The following is a 6,549-nucleotide window of genomic DNA, read 5'->3' on the forward strand; positions in this document are numbered from 1 at the left end:
TGAACTGATCCCCTTCCCCACCTCCTCCTGTTCCTCCAACATCTCCGCATCCTTTACATTGTCTGCACACTTGATCCCCCCCACCCACTGGTTTCCTCCTTCCTCTCCACCCTCCGCCTGTTGCCGCGCCTCTATCGCTGTATCCCTCCCTCTCTCCATCTCCACACCCTCCATCTCCTTCATCAGGGCAATTTCCAATGCCCGGATGACGAACTTCGCCGTGACATCTACCCTTCCTTCCTACTATAACCTCGCCTTGTTCCCCGCCCTCCCCAGGGCCCCCTTTTTCCTCTTCCCTCCTTCTCCCAGAGCGGATTCTCCTCCTTCCCCCCCTCCCCTGAGACCCTGCACCCCATACTTGCCTCTTTCCTTCCCACATCCCTCCCTACCTGGCCCTCTTCAGCACGCCCCCCGCTCATCTCCCCCATCTCTTCTCCTCCCTCCCTTCTTCCAGTCTCCCTCATCCCCTTGCGCCTGGCAGATCCTCCGTTTTGATCATCGTCAGTGTGCCACATCAGTGTTGTGTTCAGTCCTGTTTCTCCTGTGCGTCAAGAGGTGTGATTTTAATTGTGTACTGGCTTGAGGTTCGCTGTCAGTGTTTGTTTTGTGCTACGCCATCTGTCGATACCTTTTATGCTCCAGTCATATTGTGCCTTGTGTTCTTTTAATTGTCTCAGTGTGTGGCTTTTGTGTGTGCTACTTTTAAACAGTTTTTTATCTCCATTTTACAGTCACCCTGTGTTTTGTCTGTTGCCTTCCATGATGTTCCCCCTTTTTTATATCTATGTTCACCATATTCTCTCCTTTGTTATTTTTAAATGTCTTCTATTGTTTGTTCTATGTCTTTCGGCTGAAGAGCAGCACATATGCTGCTGCCAGCCCGCCCTGATGGATGGGGAATTGAAATACAATAAAGGAAAAAAAAACAAAAAACATGATCATCATAGATAAAATACTCTGTTATCCCAATATTCTCTGCTATACATGCAGTGTCGATTTATTTCAATACAATTATATTGCGCTGATTCGAGATCTTAATCGTGCGGCCAGTAACACAAAATCGTACCGTTCAGTCGCTCGTTGCAGACTAAATCGGACAGTCCGAATCATTTCGCTTCAGAACGCACTTTTGGCGGTAGCCGCATGTGCACAAAGTGCTTCGTCTGAATGTCGTTATTTTAATGTTAATGGAAATTAAAATGGGATCTTAAATATGCGGATTAAAGCGTGCCATTGAAAATGTATTCTGTACGACAGACAATTAAATGTGAACCATATTTTCATGAAATATTAATAAAAGAATCGAATAAATTTGGCGTGCTGGCTCTTGTGTCGGTAGCCAGTCAGATTCTCCTAGTACTAAATTGGCGTAGGAATTGGTACTCACTGTGTGTTGTGTACCTATCTCACCATCTCCCCTCATCTGCTGTAATCTCAACCATACTCGTATGTGGTATGCACGTGCACCGTATCGGAACGCCGCTGTCGGCTTTGTCGACCTTGGAGCTGCTACTTTGCAGTCGAGTAACTCCTTAATTGGCATCAGCAGGTGGAATGGGCCCCGTTCGACTCCTCCCAGAAAGGAAAACTCCTTGAAAGCATGTGGAGTCGAACCCGGATCCTCCGCATAGTAGCCACACCCGCTGACCGCAGAGCTATAGCGGCGGAAACTGCAAAGTGAAGAAGTGGCTTTCGTCGTCGCTTTGGGGTAGAATGGAACACTATTTGTGTGAATTAACTTGTGTAATAACTTATTTAGTGATAGAAGTGAAACTCTTCAAGTGGTTCAAATGGCTCTGAGTACTATGGGACTTAACATCTGAGGTCATCAGTCCCATAGAACTTAGAACTACTTAAACATAACTAACCTAAGGACATCACACACATCCATGTCCGAGGCAGGATTCGAACCTGCGACCGTAGCAGTCGCGCGTTTCCAGACTGAGGCGCCTAGAACCGCTCGGCCACACTGGCCGGCAACTGAGTGAACGCTGCTAATTCTTGGGATTAAGCTGATATTGCAAACAGGAAACGACAGTAAAGAATATATATATTTAGAGGGCAATGTTAAAACACCCAGACTAGTGAATGGGGATCGACAAGAGGTTAGCGAACTTACACCACTCTCCTCTGCTCGCCTTATCTCAGCTTCTCCCACTCTCATTTCCGCCACAAGCTGCATAACCTCACGACGCAAGTGGTTGCTATTTGTCCTGCCTCATTTTCGTAGTTAATGTGGGTATCAAACCTCCCAAGTGGGACACAGTGGTGTGACAGGCCGCTCTCTATGTTGTGGCTTGCCGCTTGTGGCTTGCTGAATTGTGTGCAGATGGGCCTATACCTATTCTGTTATTTCGGATCCTCATCCTTCCATTCTCATTTCGTGCCCCACCTGTTTCAGACGATCGTGCTTCTCTTTGGACATTTTGCCAGCTGGATCTTCCACATGTTCTACTCGACCCGTTGTTTCTTTAATTTTGTTACGTATTTCTATTTTCTTTATTTATCTTGCCTACTCTCTTTGTATACTAGCGCCTAGAACCGCTGGGCCACATCGGCCAGGTGAACTCTTCTGAGAGCATTTGTTTGACAGCGCTGGAACTCGAGCCACGTAACAAGATCCTAAGATGGTGTCAAGATTTAGCTTATTTCCCAGGCCACATCTTATTTTTGCTGAACGAAAGGCGCGACAACTGAAGTCACTTAGGTTTCCTCTAAAATCTGTTTTGCAGTGCTATTAAGTTCTCGAACTAAGGAGGATTTACGCAGTCGAAAAATAAATAGTACACCTGCAATGACGATGTCGATTTTGATTCGATAACGGCATATTTGCATACGATCTGGGGCATAGTAGATGTACTGATAATGGTTTCAGCGTCATCCGCCAACAGATAACGTTGTGACATAGCTACCAAAGCGCCATTTGCGTCTACCCTTTAATAAGAAATGGCAACGGCCTTGCCGCAGTGGATACACCGGTTTCCGTCAGATCACCGAAGTTAAGCACTGTCGGGCGTGGCCGGCACTTGGATGGGCGACCATCCGGGTCCCCATGCGCTGTTGCCATTTTTAGAGGTACACTCAGCTTCGTGATGCCAATTGCGGAGCTATTTGACGGAATAGTAGCCGATCTGGTCAAAGAAAACCATCATAACGATCGGGAGAGCGGTGTGCTGACCACATGCCACTCCCATCCACATCCACATCTGAGAATGACATGACGGTCGGATGGTCCCGGTGGGCCACATGTGGCCTGGTGACGGCGTGCTTTTAATAGGAAATGCTCAGAGCCATAAAGCTCAGTGTGGTGTAAAGATGTTAAGCAAGCAGGCCACCATGCCACGGAGAAGCGCTCGTACTTCCTACAGCCAACTGAACGAGTTTGAGAGGGATCGGACTGTGACGTTCCGAGTGGCAGGATGGTCCTTGCAGAGTGTTGCCACACAAGGTGGACGTTCTGCGTCAGTTTTGTAATGATGCTGGTATCGGTGATCACGTTGAAATCCTCACACACGTAGAGTGAGTTCTGGACGTCCACGCAGCACAGACGCCCGACAGGGTCGTTGTATTGTAAGGGCAGCAGTGGCAGATCCTACAGCTACCACCACAGAGGCCTTGAGAGCCCAAACGTGTCAAGGCGAACTGTTGCGAATCGATTATTGGCTGTGGGATTACGGGCACGCACACCTCTAGCCCGTCTTCCACTCGCGACACTGCATCGACGTTCACGGATCGACTGGTGCCATCAGAGGATCACTTGGAAGATGGAGTGGCGCGTTGTGGTCTTCAGCGATGAAAACAGATTCTGCCTGTACACACTGAGCCGTAGTCGTGTCCGGCTCTTCGAAAAGTGCGCCAGGCAGAGTGCTTTCGCTTCGCGTCTAGTGTATGCGGTGGCGTGTTTGGTTTGGCGCGCTGTTTGGATCACTACCGCCCTCTGGCGGGAGGTGGAGCAAGTGTACGGTCGCGTGACGGTCGAGGAGTACGGACTGGGCAGTGACCGAGAGATGGGGTAGAGCGAGCGGGGCACTGTTGTTGGGGGTCGTCAACTGCTCGGCACGCGGTTTGGCCGAACTCTAGGCTGTCAGTGGCTAAGTCTGCCCTTACCCACATGTATGTGGCTTATGAAGCTTAGAAGCCGTGGTGCAGGAGATCAGCGCGTGGGACCGCATGTCTTTTTATCGGCCGTTGAAACCACTGGCAGCGTTGGCTCTGACGAGTATAAGGAAGTGCAACGTGTTCTGGGCGCTGTGGTGGAGTGTGAGAAGTTGGGTACTGTTTTTATGTAACCATTTATATATGGGGTTTTTCAACTTCTAGTGAAATGTATGAATTTCTTCACCAGTGGTTCTGTTGGGGTCTTCCCACCATAGTTTTCTTTTGTCTGTCCGCAGGAATGTGGTAATTGCTTCTTGGTCGGGGCGTTTCATTCACACCTCGATTGGATGATTTAGGGTTGGTGTCTCGTGTCTCTGTTGTTCTGAGTCTGTGCAGGCACAGCCCTTGCTACATCTTCTGGTTTTGGGTAACTCGGGGAGGTTGTGGCTTGTAATGGAAGTTTTGAGGCAGATCTGCTGTGGCCCTGTAGACCACCAATAACTATTCCGCCTGTTGTGATTTGGGCCCCTTTACACGTGTCACTCCCTCACCGAGATAAGGAAATTTTTTTTGGGAACTGCCTTTAATTTGAAGGTTTGTGTGCTGGCTTATTTACATTTATCTTGTAACAACTGACAGATGTAATATAAGTTATTTATATGGCGAGAGACAACTATTTTAGCTTTAGTACAAACTAGCTACTTAAAGTTTTTTTTTTTTCAACGAATTGTTCTCTTATAGATATAACAAGTTTAAAATCTTACTGTTGGAAAGTTGTTAACGTCATACCCGGCAATCTCCGTTTCATAAAGAAAATTTGGCAGCTATTCGAATTTGTGTTTTTTTTTTAATGCCAGACTTAAAAATTTATTATTGAGAAAGCCTTTTAAAATAAAAAGATAATCAAGATAGTCTTAGCAGTGTGTCTTATTTCACCAGCACCTCCTGGCCTCTACTTCCACGATAATATTTTTGGAATAACATGTGTACTTGAGTTGTTTGTGAACCGCCCTAATTGACCGTTCACACACGTGTTGGTCTTTTGCGCGTACGACGCAGACCTGTTGAGTGCTGTCTCGTAGAGTGCATTTGTTCAAGACACACTGGCCCCACCACAGGCCTTATAGTCTGGGAGGCGATAAACTACAATTCCCGTTCACCTTTGATGTGTTTGTAGGGGTGTTAACCAGCGCTCGATACTTGCGTAATGTAGTTACATCCCTTCTTTGGTCGTTCTTGCAAGAGGTAGGTGATGTGTTGTTCCAACAGGATAATGCTCGTCCATACACTGTTCGTGAAACTCAACGTGCTCTGCAAGACGAGCAGCAACTTATCTGGCCAGTTCGATCTCCGGACCTGTCTGGGACATGATGGGACGAGCAGTGACTTGACCTCCTTAGTCAACCAAAAACTCTTACAGAACTACGTGAAGAGGTGGACTAGGTGTGGAATAACGTATCTCTGGACAGTAGTCGACATCTGCACGATCGAGTGCACGCCAGAGTCAGCGCCTTCATTGCCGCCCGTGGAGGCTACACCACGTATCAATATGAGTGTTTCAGCGTGGGTCGATACCTGATATCGCTAGTCTAAATCGCGCAAGAAAATGAAAGGTTTAATAGCGATAACGTGATATATTAATAGTAATGTGATTAGATAATATTACAGATAATAATGATGCAATTTATACTAGATTTTGCAGATTTTTGGTGCACGTTGGAGAGATAGAGCACAGTTTTGAACTGTGTTGCATCGGTTCACGATCGTGTTCAGGAGGAACAATGTCTGATTACGCAAATGTGGCTTGAGCCTGACATTTCACCCGGGTTGCCTTCACGCAATCTGCTTCTTCGATACAAATACCTAAATACTGATTAAAAAAAGGAGAAATGGATACACGAAAGTGGGTTTTGGTAATGGTTATCAAATCTGAGATTGAATACATTAGTAACCTCCCGAAAACAACCCAGATATCGCTATAAAGAGCTGACCTGTAACAAAGCGTACATGAAAAGAACACTGAGGTTACTTAAAGACAAGAACAGAAAGAAAAAGATTTCATTATCACTCATCAATATATTCTAAAAGAATCTATACCACTGAACATCAACAAATATCTAAGTAACATAGAACTTATATTTGATATTTCTTTCACTCATTGTGTGCTACAACAATGTCCTGTTTTGTCTATCCAATATTTTCTTGAAATTACATGTCCGTGCGTGAGCGTATTTCATTGCGTCACACAGTTTTTCAAAGCGTTTGCTCGAAGATTTACATTTTTAGCGACTTCTTTACATGTCGGCAACGAAACTGTAAAAGGTAATCCAGTCTCTAGAACTATAAAAACAAAAGATAGATTTTTTATCATTCATATGTTTCGTATCTTATTACTATCGAGCACTGCCGCAACGATTTAAATATCTCCGCCCAGCGGGTTATAGTGTTTAT

The 6,549-nt window shown here is 46.0% G+C and overlaps 1 pseudogene; it reads left to right on the forward strand.

The window, feature by feature from the left end:
• The first annotated feature begins 2,948 nt into the window (after positions 1-2,948).
• On the forward strand, positions 2,949-3,066 carry LOC124790587 (annotated as a pseudogene).
• The last annotated feature ends 3,483 nt before the right edge of the window (positions 3,067-6,549 follow it).

This window comes from Schistocerca piceifrons, chromosome 3 (genome assembly GCF_021461385.2).
Source record: "Schistocerca piceifrons isolate TAMUIC-IGC-003096 chromosome 3, iqSchPice1.1, whole genome shotgun sequence".
Lineage (NCBI taxonomy): Eukaryota > Metazoa > Arthropoda > Insecta > Orthoptera > Acrididae > Schistocerca > Schistocerca piceifrons.